Source organism: Lissotriton helveticus, chromosome 10, assembly GCF_964261635.1.
Source record: "Lissotriton helveticus chromosome 10, aLisHel1.1, whole genome shotgun sequence".
In the NCBI taxonomy this organism is placed as follows: Eukaryota; Metazoa; Chordata; class Amphibia; order Caudata; family Salamandridae; genus Lissotriton; species Lissotriton helveticus.
In genome coordinates this window covers 82,533,974-82,555,063 of record NC_136071.1, presented here as the reverse complement: position 1 = coordinate 82,555,063, position 21,090 = coordinate 82,533,974, and the positions used below count along the sequence as shown (strand labels likewise).

The following is a 21,090-nucleotide window of genomic DNA, read 5'->3' as shown; positions in this document are numbered from 1 at the left end:
CAGCATCATTGGCCACAAGGCAGTAATTAGCATCAATGGCCACGAGGCAGTACCTCAACAGCCATCAGGCAGTAACCAGCATCAATGGCCACTAGGAAGCGATGGTTGTCAATACCCATACGGAAAGAAGCCCTACAGAGGAAAGGGGAAGCTCTTCTCAGCTCCGCTGGCATCAGCCCAATTACCATTAATGAATAATTAAGGATACTTTTGGGGCTCCACTGGATGCCGGCGTGGGCATGGGTTTTGGTTGATGAAAGGCTCAGCCTTGGGTGAGATAGCCTGGTATTATAAATGTCACTACCTTGAGTCACACACCTCCACCTGCCTTCCGCACATGGTTACAAAGCAGAACAGGGCCAGAGCAGGACGGGCAGTGGCACTGGGGTATGGAGCATCGACAGGGCCAGCTTTAGCACTGGTGGTACCCGGTGCGACGATCATTTTTGGCACCCCCCAAACACCATGACCACCTCGTCGGACTCTCTCACTACCACCAGGCAAAAGTGCCCCTCGTCTCTCCAATCATAAGTTATTGCTAAACACAGCGCCCCTCCTCCACAGGTCAGCGCCCAGTGCGGCCGCACCAGTCGCACTGCCTTAAAGCCGGCCCTGAGCACTGAGATGTAGCAACCACCGCCTTAGCTCCTCTTAAACTGCAGCATTACTACTGCTCAGGGCACAAGTCCTAAAAAAAGAAGTGGGGGGGGGATGCTGACGTCACAACAGGAAGTGACGTCACGAAAGGTGGCTTGCACCATCAGGCTCATTGCCTCCCCTCGCTCACCCCTTAAGCTGCGATTGCATCAGAGAAGCCAGCGCATCAGCAGCGTTCTGAATGAGCTCTGGTCTCGCCCCAGAGAGGCCCAAGAGAGAATGTGTGGCTCCTTTTACTCCTGGTAAAATAAGTGTGGGGACGCCGTCCACCCGCGTGGTACCCCAACTCGAGCCCTGCTACTGCTGGATTTCAATAATGCACCTGAACGGTCCTATTCTATGCCACTATCGTCTGTCAGGCTCCATCCACCTCACTCACTCACATTAGCACAAGAGTCGCCAATTTGCAAAAGTGGGCCACTTTTTTTTTAACCATCTGATTTTCCAACGAGGAGCACCTTCGTTTTGGTGCGAGGACGTATTTCGTGCCCCCTTCGGACGCTGGTGGATCACACTGGGGGGCCACAGTCAGGGATGCCGCTCTCCCCTCCAGCAGCAGCATCCTGACCCCGACAACATCCGACCCTCCGGCCCTTGTTCTCCTCTGGTCCTCACGGCTTCCGCGCTGGAGGGGCGGGCCCCCGGAAGTGAGGTTGGTACCCGGCCGCAGGGGCGAGGCCTCTCCCCGCACACTATGTGCACATGAATGGGGACATCAGAGCATCACCGGGGCGAGGCCGCGGCGTGCAGTGCCAGGGCCCAGGGCTGCTCTGTAATTATCGGAGAGCCGAGAAAGACGTAAAACAAGAAGGGACACAGGGAGGGGCCGCCTAAGAATAGCGCTTCCCGGCTTTGTAGCGGCTTTTATTGCCGCACTCAGACTGGCACAAGGGAGAGGGCAGGCGGCCACACAGTCGGTACAATGGGTCACCAGTGACTAAAACACTTAAAAGAGAAAGTCACGCCTGATCCAGCTCGGACCGGTGCGGGCTGCTCCGAGACGGACCGAGGGCGCCAGGGAGCACGAAGGGCGTCAGTACTGTGCAGTACCGCACGGACAGTACAGAGAGCTCAGGGGCACCGCGGGGCGCCTGTGCACAGGCGCCGCAGCCGTCCAAGATTCAATCAGAAACAGTATATATATTTCCGAGAGAGATCACGGTACGGGCAGTGCTGCTAGAAGGGCGTCAGTACTCTAGGCGCTGTACCCACAGGTGTAAGACGAGACCCCGCAGTGTCTCTGAGGATACGATGCTTGCAGTCTGATATGAGCCCCTATCAGCAGGCGCGGCGCGTGCTGTTCCTAGATTGAGGCCCGCAGAGCGGCTAGAAGCGCTGTAATCACTGCAGGGCGCTGTATCGACCTACAGCTCAGAGAGAGCCTAGGGTCTCTCTCTAAGGGAGCGAGGCCTGCGTCTGATATGAATCCGATGGGCAGACACTTGCTGCTCAGAGATACAGGCCTGCAGAGCGGCTAGAAGCACGTTGGCGCTGTAGGGAGCTGTGCCCACGAGACTAGAGCTTACAGCTTTGAGGCAGCGCTGGGTTTCTCGAAGGATAGGAGGCCTGCAGTCCGAGATGAACCGTTATCTACGGGCATATGGTGCCCAGACATTGAGCGCCAGCACTGACGCTAAAAGGTTTCAGCACTAGAGGGCAGTATCGTGTCAGGCGTTTTTCAGGCCCCAGACAATTGCATTTTTTAGGGCCCCCTTTTAGCAGCTCTATTGAATTTTGTCCTCCATTTTTGATAATTCAAGAACACACGATATTGAATCATTTACAGTTTCAGAAAAGGGGTCAAGGTATTGTTGCCCACTTGAATGCCTCCACTGAGGGGATTCACCACAAACCAGCGCGCTGTCTGCACAGGCAGCAGAAGCGCACCCTGCTTGCCTGCTCTTGGGACTCCCAGGGTTGATGGTACAAGGCAGTGGTTTTTAACACAAAGGGGCAGGTGCACAACGCCCACTGGGCTGAAATAGCTTTAGGGGGCTTCGGATGGGCAGTGTCTGGAGTCTCATCTGCAGCACGCCCGAGTTTTTCACAGGACTTTAAAGACCAGTTCCATATTTACATACACCTTTGTGAACTGGTTACTGAGGCTTAGTTTTTCTTCTGGTTCCAGTACCCGCTGGGCCCTCACTCTGCCTATTCCTTACATTTGTATTTTACATTTACTGCCATAGTGCGAGAATGCATTTCATGAAAAGGAATATAAAGCAGGGTTGCCAAAAAGACAAATGCCAGCCATATGTTGTGTAAAGAGCCTGCAAAGACCTCGTCTTGACACTAAATAATAGTATAAATAAAAAAGTATGTATTCATTTGTAATGGGACTTTTCTATCTTTGTTGCCCTTTAATTATCAGTCATGGATCATTCAGGCAGCCATAGAACACAATTTAAAGTGCTTTTTATTCATATTTGCTGTTCAAAGTATGCACAGATAAGTGCTGAAAATACAGCTTTATGTGACGGTTCATTTTTGTACCATCTGGGACACAAAATAATGAGCTGGCAGCCCTAATCATAAGACTGAAAGTTTGTTGCAGGATCAGCACATTATTTCCTCCCCCCCTTGATCCCTTATTAATGCCATAATAGCAATAGTTAAACTTGTATTTTAAACCCTACGCTGCCATCAATAACATGCTGAATTACTTCAAGTGTTGTCTCAATGCACGGTGCATTCCCGGACATACTCCTCATTCTTGCCCTTCACTTACATGCTCACCCAGCACTCACAGCGATCACAATCCACTCACACTGATCACCATGCACTCACACCATTCACCCACTCCCCGTGCACTCACAGTGATCAATCTGCACTCACAATGCACTTGCGCTGTTCACTCTGTACCTCTCCCTGCAGTCACACAAGTACACTACTCATCCTGCACTCATGTGACACTTCAGTCACCTGTCCCCCTCATTGCTCAGAATGCAATGTCACTCAAACAAGCCCATCACTAACCATGCATTCATTTGTCCCACTCTGCACATACATCCGCACCCAAATTCATATTGTCACCTCACTCACCCTGCACTCACTCCTCTTACCCTATTCTCACACTGTTGCATCGCTCACCGTGCACTCACATTGGTATTCCTGCCACCCACACAGCACAGAGGGTTAATGTGCCTGCTACAAAAAATGTGTACCATGCAGATCACAGAACCGAGTGTGAGTAAACTAGGAGTAGCACTATAAAAAATGAAATGTTTGTCAGAAAGGTGCTATAGAGAGATGAGGTGCATTTTTTGCTGAGTGGTAGTGAGGGAATTTATGGAGAAGGAGGAAATGGGGGAGGGGCACCAAAAAAGAATGTTGCGACATGTGCGACCAGTGCTAGTTAGCGACCAGTGGTGGCTCCTCCGCTACGGCGGAGGAGCATTGCCCCACTGCTTTCGAGCAGTGAAAAGGAAATATAAAATGATAATAACTGGTTCTCTCGACCAGTTGGACGCGCTTAATGGGTGCCTGAATAAGAGGGAGTGCAACACCCTGCCTACTGAAGTACTGTGCGAGGGTGAGTGCGAGTCACCGAGTAGCCCAGTGATGGGGAAAATACAGCCTGCGCTGTCCTGCAGTGATATCCTCGCCGCTTTAAACGACTTTCACACCACTTGGTGGGATGGCTCCCGAGCGCTTGGGGAGAAGCTAGACGATGTTGTGCTCACGCTGGGGCGGACGCACCCGGATGGCCCCCGGCTATGCGAGGAATCGCCTTCATCTACATCTGTGGAGGGTACTGTGAGTGTACTTGGATGCGGAGGGGACTGGATGATCCCGGGCAGTGTGGGTGCCTGTGACAGAATGCCCGTGCGTCTCTATTGTCCGGAAGGATGCCTTTCCCAATATTTGATGGTGGCCCCGTCCATAGTAGCGCCGCTGAGGACTCGTACACTGGTCCAGCTATTGTTGCCTCCTGTGACTGCTTCCTCTTTCCTCGCCTTGGTACTTCTGTTGGGGAATGCGTCCCCTGACTTGGATCTGGGAGTGCTAGTCTTCGGTGGAGGGGACTTTGTCGGTGGTCGGCGGCGTCCATTTTGTGCTTACAAGTTGCACCTCTACGGTGCGTGGACATTTTGTCTTCACTTGTCTGTCGAGATGAGATCTCCTTTGCGGGCATGCCACGAGGGATTTATGAGAATGGGCCAGGGCTAAGTTGTTCACTTTAATAGTTGATGTCTGTGTGGCGGGTGGGTGCAGCGGGTTGGCGAGTTCTTAAACTGTACTTAATAGCGCGATATGTAATGTTTCACCCCCGTTTATATTGTACTATGTGATTGTTGTTTTTATTGTCGCCTCTGGGGCGGAGACTACATTCATGGAAGGAGAGACCGGGAGCCTATTGGGATAGCCCTCCTCCGGTATTATATAACCTTTTTTCTTTTCCTTTCTCTCCTCTGTACCTAAATTTCGGGTTCTGTTCTCGGGCGACAGGCACACTGCTGGGGGGGGGGGCAGGCCGTAGTCTCTGCATGTGTGCTGGGTGGGGGGTTGGGGGTGGGGTTTTTTGTTTTGTCTTCGTTTCTATGGGCCTCGTTTTTTCTCTTCTTTTTCTTGGTTCTTTCTTTTCTTCTTTCTTCTTTCGGGTCAGTATGGTGCTCAAGTGTAGCGTTCGCTTATTGTTTCTGTTGTTAGTGTTCCTGGTAACATTGGTTAGGATGTTCCACGTTAATGGGGTGGGTGATGACCAGTACGTATTGTGACTACATGTTTTTTATCCTGATATGCGTATTTTTCAGCTGATCCTCCTATTGTGACTCTTAGCATCGTTGATAATCAGCTGTGTTCATTGCCCCCTCTATGCTTGCTGCGGATTGCATGGCGACTGATCCTTTTTTATTTATAAACTTTAAAATTAACCTGATTTATCCTGGACTTGACGGTCACTTTCTCCATATGTGTCATTTCGAATACCGGCTGCTTCTTCTCTGGAGACTGCTGAGCGGTTCTATTGTGGCGTTTGAGTTACAAACTGATTTTGAGGCCGGCCAGGATGGTTGTAGGCCCGTACCTGTATGCTTTGTTACACAATAAAGGTTTTAAAAAAAAAAAAAAAAAAAAAATAGATAATAACTTTAGGTTATTATCATAGTATGTTTACTTTGAGCGTGGGCGGCGCTGCTCTGCTCAGGGAGGAGTGTTATACCCACACCCAAGGTGTGGGTATACACCTTGGGGGGCCCTCCCGGGCCCCCCAAACAGTCATGCACACTCTCCCCTTCTCAATGCAGGCTACATTACAGTCTGCATGGAGAACATTCCCACCCCTACAGCCCCTGGCTGAGCGCCATGTCAAAGCGTTCAGACCAATCCCAACGCTGCATTGCAGCGTTGTGATTGGCTGGCTTAAAGTAGGGAGCCTGGCTGCCTTCTTCTTGTTCCTGAAATCGGAAGCAGGGGAGCAGGACCAGAGACGTGGGACCCGGCCGGCGGAAAGGTATGTTTTTATTTATTCATTTTTTTCCCCTCTCGGACCCCCCCCTACACCGCGACCCTTTGCGCCCGCCCCCACAACAACAGCCGCAAGCCATAGCAGCCACCACTGTTAGCCCCCCCCCCCCCCGCCACCCGAACTTCGGGTTTAGTTGTGCCCCTGCCAGGGGGCAACATCTACTGAGGGGGTCAACAACTCTCAGAAAATTAAACAATATCAACATTTGAATACGGTGTACATGAATAAAGAAGCAAAATGTAATAAAGTGTTCGATAAATGTGAAGGAATTTTAAATTGAAGGTTAAAAATTAAGTTAATATCCTCAGATTGATTAAAGGGAGCAGTCAAACAGAATGTAATAAGTACAATGGGCGGTCTCAATTGAGTTTAGAAGAGCTCCAACTTTACCATTAGAACTAAAATATTGGTTTGTGAATTAAATACAAAAAAATATAATTTGTGTATTTGTTGGATGCCTACGTGTTTCCATATTTGTGTGTATTGTTTTGCAGTTCAAATCCTCAAAATTGCTTAGCCCTGGATCCCCTCAGTGGGGCTCCTCAGATTCCAATAATGATTAAGCTGGGGTCCCCGGATTCTAGTAATGATTTAGTGGGGGTCAGCAGACGACCACCCCCCAGGTTTCCTCCAAGGACTCAAAAGTTGTAAGGTGTAAAAAAAAATACACTGGCAAGAAATGGAATAACCTACAGGTTATTCCCAATGAATAAACCTCGACAACTGTTTTTACACGGTTGAACTTCCCCAAACATGCTCAGGTACATGTTGCCAGAGGAGCACTAATGTGGTGTGGACCATCACAAATGTGGAGGCCAAGAGGTTGCGTTCTTAATTCAGAAGGGTCCTAGTACCTATGCAACAGTCAGGACAGACAAAGCGGGTTTCCATGAGATTCTCTCAGTGTATTACACACTTCCAAACTAGATGAATCACCGATGGTAATCTTGGAAGATTGATCCAGTGCTTCAATTTTTGTCTTTATTTTAATTATATTCTCAAGCTTTTTGGAAGAAACTCAGTGGTACTACTAGGAATATCTTTTGTTTTTCCAATTATGCTGCGGCCCACACACTTAACCATATCCTTAATGCAGCAGATCTTTATCTTTTGGTTTCTGTGGTGTCCTCACTGAATCATTATTGAAAATGTTTTTTTTTTTTTAATTCACAAATAATAACAAAAAACAAAAATACAAATTTTAATGACAGGTGCACCTTTTAAAAATGTGTTTTATTACAAAAAGGTAAATCATATTGCATATCACTTTGCCTTAACTGTTCCTAATGCATCCTCACCTTTGATGGTGCATGCTTGTGCTTCAATTAAGGCCCAATGGTTTGTACTACTCTTTGCTGTACATGTGCTGCTCCTATGACTAAAACTAAGGATACAAACTAAATTATTAGCCTCCAAAATTACATTATTACACATTTACAGAGTAGTTTACATTTCTCAACTTTACAGTTTGTGAATATACATAACTACTCTGATAATATTAGTAATTGTCACAAAAAATTTCAATAAAGCATTACAATAACATGAACATGTCTTTGAGTCTTTTTAGGTCCCGCCTCTTGTTTACAATTCAGTGGGCCTACAACCTGCCCACAGCATACCATTAGTTGTTTTCCTTGTCACTCTCTTACAATCTTTTTATTGCTTAGGTCCCGTAGGCTTCCCTTCATTTCATGCACAAATTACATATGCTATTCCTCGTGTTTTTGAAACACACCGTTTGAAAAAAATGTTATAAACATTTCAGTATTATTCCTCGATGTGTAATATATTGTATCCTACTTTTAACACAGAACATGGTCTTATTTATGTTGTTTCACCCTATCTGCAGTCTCCTTTGACGCTTTAGTTACTTACACCCACAACTGGACTTCTCTACGCCACACTACACCTCTCTATGTTGCACAGTCCTATTCTACCACTCCACTCTACACCACTCCATGTGGGGTAGAGTAGAGCGGAATGGTGTAGAGCACTATATACCATTCTACTCTTTACCACTCTATGCTTCCCCACACCACTCAATTCCACGCCACTTGATTCCACTCCACTCTATGCCACTCTACTCTATCCCACTCTATGCTCCTCCCTTCTAAGCCAATTCACTCTATGCCACTCCGTTGTACGCAACACCACTAAAATGTTGCCATACTGAACAGCAGCCACTCTACTGTACAACATGGCTAAAAGACATTAGCAAAGCCAATAGCTCTCAAATAGCTGTGCTCCCCTCTGCCCCTCAAAATATTAAAAAAAGCTACTGGTACCCAAGTCCCTCATGGTGGCACCACCAGCATCAAAATGATATATATATTTAGAAATAGCGCTTGCATGGCATTATGGGGCACTCTCCAATTGGACCAGTGAATGTGAAATGAGCGGCTACTCCGCTCACTTCATATTAACGGTTTGCTTTTTTTTTTTAATGGGGTGGGGGCGTGCACACCCCTGCCACTCAGCCTTCTCAAGGCCTTAGGAATCCCATTCTCAGTGCAAAAAGTTTATTTTTTGGGGTGGGGGCTTGAGCCCCACTTCCGGGAGCCATGAAAGGGCCCCAGGACCTATTCTCCAGTGCCTATTGTATTTTAATTAGGAGGAGAGCGCGTGGTGGACTCCCTCTCCGAACTTTCTGAAGGCCCTGTTGACCCCATCCCTGGGGCAGTTTTCTTTTTGCTAAAGAGAAAGGGTTGTGCAGCAAACCATTCCTGAGTCTTCTGAAGGCCCTAGGGACTGCATACCCTGTTGCTGAAGTTTATTTGGAGGGAAGGGGTTTGGGGCCCCCCTCCATTAGCCATCTAGTGGCCCCCATCCGGGAGCCTGGTGGCAGCAGTGTCCTGGGGATCCCATGTCCCAGGACACTGCTGTTACCTGCCCACATGGGCAGGGAGAACTTCAACTCTATGCCCGTGCTCTTGCAGATGAGGAAAGGATGTCAGTTCCCACCCGGGGGGAGATCAGAGGGGCCGGGACGAGGGAGCAGCAGCAGGGCTCTGCAGGTTCAGGCCGCAGTGCGCATGGACTGTCCTTGCACTTGATGCCTGCACCTCCTCTATATCCCAGAACGTAGCTAGTAAGGATACCATTTGCTGAAATGCAAGCTAGGAAAGTGTGCCCTCTAGTTCTAGGCCTAACTGGTTGCCTCATGCCTCCTCAGACCCCTGCCCCCTAGTGCCACTGCACACCTGGTTCTTGATGTACCTCTTTGAATTGAAATCGTGAAGCTCCAGAACATGTTTTTTCACTATACAAAAGGCCACTTTCTGCTGCCAGGCCTCTTTTTCAGCACTTTTCAGTCATAGCATATCTATGTCATCAGTCATGTACTTTCCAAACCTAGGGTCTAGCATTTCTAAAACTTGTCAGCACTCTGCTTCGGAGCCTGTGACTGCAAAAATGCTTTCTTTAATATGTACTAATCCCATTTTAGGAATCAGTAAACCTTTACAGACCCCCAAAATGGGATTGCGACCGCATACCGATCTGGTATTTGGAAGTGGCGTGTTGTGGGTGACCATTCTAAATCCCGAATTGGAGTGTAGTGTGTAGTCAATGTTTTGCAACTGAAATCTGGTCATAAATGATTGAGACATAAAACCCCTTTGAGAGATAATGTTAACAAAAAGTTTGTCGGATATTAGGCACCGGTCCAAGGGACCACTGCCAACTCTCATTCTAAGTTAAAAACTGAAGTATATATATGTATACACACACACACACACACACACATATATATATATATATACATATATATATATATATATATATATATATATATACATATATATATATGTATATATTTTATATATACACACATACACACACACACACACACACACACACACACAACTTTTACTTCTGATGGAAGAGCCAGTGGAACGCCAACACTCCTTGAATCAAAAAAACTGTGAAATATGGACATCTAAAAGACAGCCAGCATTATTTACAGAAGTGGGAAATATTCCAGTTAATTTATGAATCTCTGCTTTAATTCGTGTTTTTTGATGTTTTCTGACTTTAGGTCGATCATGTATTTGCCAGCACTCAGTGCTCTAGGAAGGGCCACCACTTTGTGTCTCATTGTACAATAATAATTACTGATCATTCATAAAGTGCAAAATCCCCAAATATCTGAAAACAAAGCAAAGCAGAGTGTCGCCCTATTCCCAGTTAGTCATTTTATAAATCTCTAAATTAAAAAGTCAGACGCGGAGTTGGTCCTGTTGAGTTAAGAACTTGGCAACACATATCTTGGGACCTTGCGCATTAACCCACAGAGAAATCCATTTAAAAATACCACTCCTGTATAGATGGCTATAGGTGTTGGGTGTGGTATTAAAAGTTCCTTAAAGGCACCATAACACATGCTTTTGACTTCAGCACCAAAACTTGAAGCACTATCATACTGCGTCATAGAGGACCATACGCCATTCTTGGCAGCTTCAAGGCGTTTTCACTGAAATTATCAAAGCAAACTGTCATTGGGGGACCTCTTGCAGTATACATAAATTAGTTCTGATGGTAAGAATTAAGAATATTGACAAACCAATCATTAAGAAAGCTCGATGGGCTGAACACTGCTGCACAGAGGGGACAACTCGGTCTCCGATCCTTCAGAAGTCCACAAGATGAGTACCATTACAGACCCCCCAGGATATAGTGGCATGGATTAGAAAATTTAGCGGCCCAAAAATGGAAATTTAGCGGCTCAAATACGGATATTTAGCGGCATTTTATTTGGCCATTTTCCTACAACAAACACAGATTTCTTAGATTTTTGAGTTATTTAACAACATGAAGCTATTTATATTTGGTTTATTTACAAGGTAGACACTTTGTTTGGCTTCAAGGCTACATATAGGACATAAACATGTTAATGAATAAATTCCCCAAAAGCAATGCCCCCCAGGGCCTGCCACACACTGGGCACACAGCAGGCCCACCAAGAAACATTTGTAAAAAAAATATAGCAGCCGGGGCCTGCCGCGTGCCCAGTGTGCGGCTGGCCCCAAAACAGTGCCCCTGGGCCCGCGCACACTGGGCACGCGGCGGGCACCAAACACAGAAGCAGCAGCTTACCTGGGCTGCCGAAGATCCGCAATCGGACGATGCTCCACAGCAGCCAAGTGAGTCCCCTCAGCCTCAGAATGTAAAAAAGAACAGCACAGCAGGGCGGTGAGGAGTGTAAATAAACACCACCCCACCTGCCTGCTGTGAGGACCCCCTTTCTGTTGGCCCCGTAGCGAGAATGTATTCAGGGTAGCCTCATTTTGTGTGTGCATAGCCGGCTCACTCTGAACACCCATAGCCTCTAGTTCCCTCCTCTAGAAAGATCTAGGGTTTTGTGTGTAAATTTAATGTAAATAGAACTACAGTTGTCATCTTGGATATGACATCTTTCATACATTATGGTGTGGTTTTCCGTTCTAACACCAAGCAAAATACATGATGCAACTTAAGGACCTTTCTGCTAATTACTGCACCACGATCAGCGACAACACAAATGCTACCTGCATCCTAGAGGGCAGGAGGAATCTGTGGGTGGCGGCAGCCTAAGACTAACTACTTTGCCTCTTGCTTGCCCCTATTAGATGCAGACTCCTAGTAATTGGGCAGAATGCAGTCAGTCACAATGCCACACACCGCTAGCAGTAATAAATATCCTTATTTAAAAAAAATACAGAATCAGCGCTGAATTTTTAGACTAGACTTTTCAGTCCAGCTACCCCGGCCCCAGATGAGTTAGCACAGTAGTAAAGCAAATATATTGACACTGTATGGGTGAAGTGCAAAATCAAAAAGTAGGCCAAAATAAGAAAAAATAAGTTTTTCTTATTCCAACTCTAATGGTGTGCACAGATATGAGTGCAACACTGAAAATGGGTGAGCCATCCTAAGGAGACTAAAAAGGCTGAGAGGAGAGATACCTTAGGGTGTATTTAGGGTTTGAAATTGCGACTGATTAATCCTCCCTTGCCACTCCAATGCTTGCTTCTGAGAGAGTTGAACAATAACTAGTAGTTAAACTCAATGCAACATTTTCTTATTTCCTTCCGATTATGTAATCATGGCCAATAGTTGCGTTAGGTTATTTCCTATGGTATCATCCTGCTCCAGTCATGTTAGGTCACTTCCTGTGATGTCATCCCAGGGACAAAAGGCATTAAAGTTCACTCCCTGTGCCTCAGTGAAACTATGTCTGTGTTTTCTTGATTCCTCTGTGAATGTTTGCAGCTTGCTTGTGAGCACAGCACTTGTGGAGGTCAGAGGCATGTTTTCATTGTGCGTGGGCCTACACGACAACACGCGCAAGAGGGGCAATGTTCACCTGGCTAGGACTGTTTGTTGTTCACAGTATCATCTTATACCAGGGTTCCTTGTCCTCATGAGAAGAGGATGGAGGGCTTATCAGAGACAAATAAAAGCTGTATATTTTCAAGTTATTGTTGGAAAGTTGCATATCTACACTGTAGTATAAAACACCTCATGGTCATGTTTTTTTCAAAATTAACATTTACTCTATTCGGTTGCAAGCTCCAAAATTAATAGATAAATAAAAAAGCTTCCAATATGTTAAGTGATGGAAATCACATCCTTGCCATTAAAGAACTATTTCCATTGACACACCTCCTGCTTTGCAAGTATTTTCAACTGCAGGCCCAAAAATCGCGGAATTTCTAACCACCTGGCTAGTCTTCCATATAACCGTTTAACTTTGGAAGGAGTAAGAACATTAAAGGGTGGACCCTCAGCTTCCGAAAATTGCAATCATACACTAGAAAGGAGTAACTCTATATGACGCGTGAATGTTAGATGTATCTCAAGTGAGGGGGCGGATATCACCCAGGTAAATTAGTGCCCCCACCACATTGGCTGGGATCTGTATCTTATTTCCATGTATGGATCTATCTGCATAGGGTCATATGATGAAGCAAGCCACAAACGGTACCTGTGGATGAGGACCCTATAATATATATATTTCTATATATAATATATGGAATTATCAGCAGATAGTTCAATACATATCTGGAAATAAGATACAGATCCCAGCAAATGTGGTGCGGGCACTAATTTACCTGGGTGCTATCCACCCACTTGCTTAGGATACATCTAACATTCACGCATCATATAGGGTTACCCTTCTCTAGTGTATGGTAGTCTTCCATATGCCCAACCCCCTTCATTCACTGTTGTCACTTGAACATAATCAAATCAATTGGATTGCCTCAGAAAAAGACCACGTGGCATTAATAATGGACAATCTTACAACCAAACCCTTTCAAGAGGATTGCACCTGATAGCAAAATCATAATCATAAAAATCATAAAATGCGCTCTGCAGCAACGTAAAATATATCTTTTAAATAGGTCTTCGTGCTATAATAACAGGATGCATGATATGATCTAGCTGTAGCACACAGAATCAGTGTTCCTAGAGTCTCCTTTAGCCATTCATGCTCATCTGCCTAAGCTGAGGGTGTCCATCAGAAGATACAGCATGCCAGTGCATGTCAGATTTTCAGAATACCAGCATGAAATACATTTGCATACAATAAATCTAAAATGTACCCTTAAATATAGCAAGTGATTACCCTAACATTTTACAATTAATTTGGCCGTCCTGACCTAAACCTTCTCCCCTAATGCATGAGAAATGCAAAAAAAAGTGATTGATGAAATGCTTGAGTTAATCTCAGACATTGGTAACTACATGGGTAACTACATGGGACCACAGCCCAGTCCATCTTCTTTTTGTCTGTCATGCTACATCTGACAGGAACCAGCCGCATCCAAATTTCGCGGGCAATTTTGTTAAAATTGAGGCATTTTTACAAAAGTGCTGATTTCGCGGCAAACCGCGAAATCGCGAAATCCTGGAGGGTCGGATTAAGTTGACTCTACATGACATCTGGCAGAAGGCCAGTGTGTTCTTTGAAACTGTAGTCTTTGTTGACAGCCAAGCTATAGTCCTATGTCGCTGGAATGTTGTAGCTCGTCTTCTATTTTGGCTGCAACATTGTAGTACTCTCCAGTCGAGACTGGGCAGCGCATGCGCTGCTCTGCGAGGCATGCTATATTCAGATACGGAATTGAAGCTCCGCCCACTCTGTGCCCTTCTTTTCAATTGGCTGCTGTGTCCTTTGTAAATGTTGGCTTTTGATTTGTTAATAGGCTTATTAGTCCCTCCTTAGTACCTCCCTGTCTTCTTTTGTAACTTCCAATCAAGATTGGACCTTTTACATGTGTCCTTACTGTATCGTTAGCATTAGCTCTTGGGGAGAACTCTGCTAAAATAATCTAAAGAGCACTGGTGGGACGCCAGCTTTGGCAATAGTGGCCATTTTTTTTGTATTCGCAGCACGCTTTCACTTTCACAATGAGACCACTCGCGGGATGAGCCGCACAGTTTGTCCAACTTGTTTTTTTGTGTTTTTTTACATTAAATCATGGTGGCTGCATGTTTTATTGTGTGCAGCTCACCCAACTCATTTTAAACACAGCCGTGTGTCTAAAGGAAAGGGCTGACAGGAGCACACAACTACATAATATGTAAAGCTCTGCAAAAGGGGAGCGTAAATGATTACAACGTGGGGTGAGTCAAAACAAAAAAAAGCAATTTCCCTTTTATAGGTCGGCAGGTGCTGTTGATTACAACAGAGCAGGTGTAAAGATGTTTTGAAGTGGCCTAAGAGTTATAGTAAAAAGACTTTTAAAAAAATCAAATGGTCTTTTATTAGCCGCAACTCATTCACATTTATAACAAGCATTGGCATAGCCAATCGGTCTCGCCTTTGGGGCCTTATAAGTGTTTAGCGGAGCTATTAACTTTGCCAATGTTATCAAGCTGTGCTGTAGAGAAGTGTGGCTGCTGTGCAGCATGCTGAAAAGTTATAATAAAAAAGTGTCAGAACCATTTTTGTTACCTTATATATGACCTAGAAGGCATTATGTACAACTGAACAACCATATTAAACAAGCATTTGCAATGCAATCGGTGTCGCATTTGCGAGTGTTTAAGCTATTGGAATTGTCACGTACACAACATTGTCAACAGGCAAAGCTTTAAGTGGGTCGGGTCATGCTGGTGCTCAGCACCGGTTCTAAAAACCAGGTGCTGAGACGGGTCTCTACTGGGCTCTCCATTTTTGCCCTCAACCTCAGGGTGACATTTTTTTTTTACTCTGCAGCAGTTCCACCCTCCACTGCCTTTGATGTAACTACAAAGAGACTCGTTATAGTACCTTCACAGTCTCATCATTTTATAATTGATGCAGAGGTTTCATGCTGAAGCTGAACCCAGGTTAACTCTATTTCCTTTACTTGAGCAAAGCAATATGCTCATCCCAGTATAATATTGTCAATCTTCCTTCCTTCCACGTGTGTCTATATCCCCACGGAATCTGGCAATGATGCCTACATTTATGGCTCTAAACCACGTCCTTCATCCATGGTGTTGTTCCTTCTGCCCCCGCCTCAAATTCTCAGCTCCACTTTCTTCCTGCTCACCCTGATCTTCCTCCTCTGGTCACACGTGCCCTTTTAACCTTTGTCCTTCCTTCCCTCCCCTCTCAACACGTCTTCATTCCCTCGTCCGCCTCATCACCCCAACTACCCTGCTCGTCACCCCTTCCAAAATACCACGGGCTTTCCTGACCGGCCAGGCAGGTCTCATTTGCAAAGCTCATTTTCTGGTTAAAGTTAGTAATTTTTAGGTGTTCACTTTTGAAAAGTGGCGACCACGCACGGACCGTGCATATTTCGGACATAAAATTCTAATGAATGGGCCACTCCTAGGTTTTAACTATATTACAGGGTTAGTTTTAAAGTTTATTTGTGTCAATAAATATTTTCGCACTGAACTACGAACGACGTTTTTTTTTTTTTAGGGGAACTTTATTTTTGCTGGAAAGGCGAGTTGCCATGAAAGCCGCATCTGGAGCGGCGCATCTCCTGCTCTCCTTGCATGGGCTTTACACGGACAGAGCTTGTTTTAGTTTAGTTTAGTTTAGTTTAGTTGCAGAGTTTTATATAGCGCTGGCTAGACCCGGAGGTATCAGAGAGCTTTACATGAGGATCAGCAAATTAATTGCACTCTCCCTGACCTTCTTTGGCGCCTTTGTTATATAGTTGCGTACTGTGCCCGAGGACAGTACAGCGCTATACCAGAGAGCCAGATTGCTTTACATGTGGGGTTTGTTGCATTTTTAATCCTCCCGAGGTAAATAAAACGAGGCCCTTCTAAGTAGTGCACAAAATGCACTATTTCTATGGTAGCAAGTATCACATAAAGCGAATAGCCCACGCGCATGCGCTGCCTCAGAGAGACCTAAAAAGTTGTGTCTTTACCTAGAGCCAACATTGCCATCTAGTGGAGAAATGAAGCGAGTCAGCTTACTGTATAAAGTATTTACTCTCTTTTTTAGGTGTACATGAAGCATCTGAAGCGCATGCCCCATTAATAACAAGCATTTGGAATGCAATAGGTCTCGCATTTGCGAGGATTTCAGCTGTTGGTATTGGACATGAAAATGTATTTTATTTATGGTTATTTATCAAAACATATACATAAATGGCATTGTCATTTGCAACGCCAATAGCTTAAACTCTCGCAAATGCGAGACCTATTGCATTGCAAATGCTCGTCTCTAAATCGGGGCAGATGCACGTTCCTTTTCTATGTCGCCTGCATGTCCCTGTTTTTAGCTTTGGATATCTTGACTTTCTAATTATGCAAGAAAAAAATATAAAGGGGGGGCGGGAGAGAGAGAAGAGGGTGCAGACATCCACAGAGAGGGAGAGAATGTGGCACAGTCAGTTACACGTACAGACAGGAGCTAGGATAGGACAACCCCCAGAGCTCGACACACTGAACGCACAACACATACAAGGAAGGTGTGTCATGGGTAAAGAATTAGAGGGCTAATCATAGTGATGATTGACAGGCATGGGGACATTGGTGGCAGGGTGAGAGATAGCACCAAGATAAAGGCCCAGGGCCAGCTGGGCCTCTTTACCATTTCCGCTGACAGTACTCAGGGTAGAGGCGCAATTAGAGCCAAATTTCGGGGCGGGGGGCTACTGAAAATTTCAAGGGGAGGGGGCTAATTTTCCAGCTATAGGCAGAGTGGAGATGAAGGAGTGAAAACACAACAATGCCTCCTCAACACGTCAATGGTATTTTAAAGACCTGTGAAGTACTCAGGTTAGTCTGCGATAACCTTAAAAACTGTGTGCATGCCCGGGAAGCTGTCTCAGCCCGGGCTGACACACACGACGGGGGGGGGGGCTGAAGCCCTTTGAGCCCAATGGGTGTTGTACGCCTGACTCAGGGACATCTTAATGATTTTGGGGTTCTTGGGCCAAACATATTTTGGGGGTGCCTGTTCCGAACAGCTTTGAACTTATGATCCAGTTTCAGCTCATTCATGTCCTCTTTGGCCAGGTAACTGACAGTACACATGCACAACGGTCCAAATTCTAAATGTGTTTACATCTAATATTAGGGATAGTGACCTGTGTTTTCAATATTGTAACAGCAGCAGCTCACAAATATTGCTGCAAATAATCACTGACACATAGAAATATGTGAGGTCCCGTTTTAATTTAAAATAAACTTATTTATGGATGTTGCATGAAACAAACACAACATTTCTCTGCAAAATGTCTGCAATAGACTCATACAATAAATATAAATAACGATAAATTAAAGGAAAACGGTATTTGAAACCATGTGTTTCCTTTAAAGGCTGGGGCCCTGGGGCTGAGCCCACTTTGCCCATGCCTTAAAACGTCTGACAGTACTCATGGAATGGAGTTATGCGACACCTCTGAACATGTCCGCCATCCTGGAGTCATAAAGGGTGCTCCTAGGGCGGACCACTGAAAGATCGAGTTAGGCTCAAACCAGATGCCTGGCTCCGGCTCAGATCCAGGTCTTCTCGGGCCATCGAGCCGAGCTTTCACATGGCTTCTTCCTGCCACCATACTGTACCCTCATGCAGCGAGAACTGAAGAAAAGGCTGTTAGAAATGGGGTAGCCAATTCTACGGGGGTTAGCATGGAGCAGAGCGGGCAGGCCAAACTCCTGAGGACATGTGTGAAGCATCCACGCAGTACCCACAGACGACACACCAGGCACACCACAAAAAGAGACACAACATCAGTTCTGGTTGGAAAAAGAATAACTTTTGTATTGTACTAAAGATGCAGAACTGAAACACAGTAATCACAATGGGGCACCAACTGGCACCAGGGCAATGTATACCAGGGGGGATTATTTACAGGGGTAATGGGAAAAAGAATAAAAAGGTAAGTCTGTTAGTTTCCAGGGCTGAAATAAAACAAAGCCGTTATCATTTAACAAGGCACATCAGGGTCAATATTGCAGGAAAAACGTAGGCATTAATTCTTGGCATAACCTTAGCGTAATCACCTTAGCAAGGGGCATCAGACACCTGGTGCAGGTCATAACACAGGGCCTAGAACATTAGGATGCATCATCAAGTGGCCATTGGCATCAAGTGCATAACAGTAGGCTCAGGTCACAACATTCCCTTAAAATTCAGGCCACATTTCTCATGTAACAAGAGGTCCCAGTGACGGTCCCCTCTACACCCCTACAAAAGAGGCAACACTTTTGGGAAGCGTAAGCATAGCATCAAAATGTTAGGCAACATTCATGGGGTAGGCCTAATATCCACAAGCGACCTCAGCAGGGCCAATACAACAGCATTGCATGGGTCCCCAAGCACCTAATGCGGGCACTGGCACAGTCCAGGGGGGCCTCAGTCACTCCTCCCCCTCCTATTCCCAGCCCTGCCAGTACTAGTTAGGGTCACCACGGGTGTAATCTGGGCTAGCCGGTCCCAACTACAGTCTCCGGCCCAGTCCAGCGTTGGGCCAGACAATTCCCCACTTACTGAGTTCCTCGGTCTGGCCCATCAGGGGTTTAACCAGGGCCTACCAGCCCAGCTGTTGACTCCCGCGGGGAGGGCGGTTCTTGTGTTGTCGGCCCCCTGGTGAGGCCTTTGTGCTCTAATTCTGCTTAGGGGCGCAGCGGGGGTTGGTTGGCGGGGCTCACGCTCTCCAGGGAGCCCCGCGCCAATAGCAGAGCGGGTCCCGGGCCCCTATAAGCCTCCTTCCGCCCGGGACACGGCTGGAAAGGGGGTGTGGCGCTCGGGGCCAATCCGAGCGCGGCCTCCGTAGGTGTGACAACAACCGCCAATCGCAGAGCGGCAAAGAAGGTGGTGCGGCCGATGACGCGCCGGCGCCCCCGTCACGTGGGGAAGGTCGAGTTCGGCTTCCTCTGCCGGGTGCGGGCCTCTTTGATGCCACGGCGGCCCTCTGCGGGGTCAGGGGCTGCAGCGTAGATGCAGGATGCAGGGGAGATCTCCCTACTCAGGCGTGGGGCTGCGGCGGTGACCAACCAGGATTCCTGCCCACGGCGCTCACGGGGAGGCGGGGTAGGCTCCCGACCTCCTCCGACTGGACGGCGGACTTCCTCTTGGCCAGGGACTTCGCGGCGCTTCTCCCGAGATCCCCGGGCCGCAGCGGTGAGTTTAGGCGGCAATTCTGCAAGGTGGGCACCCGCTCATAAATTATTCAGAACACGGGGTAGGCACCCGCTAAAGGCTGCTATATGCGGGGTACGCGCCCTCTTCCTCGCTTCTCCTTCTGGCGACCCTGTGCTTCGAGGCTGGATAGCGCCTACAGCTCACGGCACTTTGTAGCAGGGCCCAACATGGCCTTGGGGCATCCGGCGGTAGCAGCCTTGAGTGGTTCAGCGCTAGGAAATTGCAGCGCTAAGCAGCCACCGCGCTCCTTCTAGGCACACAGCGCTTCCAGGCACACAACGCTTCTTCTAGGCACAGCGCTTTAGGATTGTGGCGATTAGGGGGCAGACAGCCCCAGCAGCAAGCCCCAGGGGCCCCAGGGTAACGCTTCTCAACTCCTGGGGGTAGGGGGTCTAGTCCCAATATAGCGCATTCCTCTTCAGGCGCTTTCAGGTGTAGCGCTTGCATCGAGCCAGGTCCCACCAACCTCAGGGAACTAGGGAGGCCCTCCTTATTCAGGGGGCCGGGTGGCAGAGCAGTAGGCACTACTGGGCCAGGTCATCAGTTAGTGGGAGCTCATCAAGACAGGGCAGTTGGCATTCACCATCCTCCACTGTAGCGTGGCCCTCCTCCTACACGGCAGCCTGAACTCCTGAAGTGGGGCTTCACAAGCCCTGGGGACAGTAGAGGGGTTCTAGATGGGTGCAGGGTCCAGCACACAGGCCCAAGTGGCGATATCCCCTGGCAGCAGGTCCCCTCACGTTCCTGTCCCTGCTCTGTCTCAGCACATGGTGGCACATCCCCCTTATTTATATCCCCCTCACCCCACCTTCCAGGCAGTGCCAGAGCCTTCTAGAATTCTCAGGCGAACTGGTTTAAACTGGCTCAGGGGGAGGAGTAGAGCACCCTGGGTGCCAGGCTTTCCCTTCAAATGCTGGGGTGGCTGGGTACCTAACATCTAGACCGCTAACCTACTGCAGTCAGGTGGTACAACGCGCAGCCATGGCATCCATTTTGAATACAGCATTCCAACAGGGTACATTTCTATAATGGGGTTATCACAGGTGCGCACACCATTGCATTACATTTTCATATTACCATGGCGTCTCACACCACACATGGCCTATACAATAACCTTTACCATGGGGGAGACATCCTTAAATTAGGGGGGCGGACATTATTAGGGGAAAAGGACCAAGTCCAACAGAGGCGTTATGCAAAACGGTAACAAGTCTGGAGCTCCATTTATAATAAGAATCTAGGCCTCTTAGCATATGTGTGACACTTGACGTGCCTTTCAGTAGACTGATGCGACTGTAGCCAGAGCGGGGCAGCGGTGGCCAAGAATGTTTCCAAGTTCATGTTTAAAAACTATCATTTTTAATAAATTCTGCCCAAT

At 47.0% G+C, this 21,090-nt stretch overlaps 1 protein-coding gene across 1 annotated transcript in view; it reads right to left on the bottom strand.

The window, feature by feature from the left end:
* Nucleotides 1-21,090, bottom strand: part of COG7 (component of oligomeric golgi complex 7) — a 219,679-nt gene that overhangs the window by 152,092 nt on the left and 46,497 nt on the right. The gene's annotated exons all lie outside the window — the stretch shown is intronic.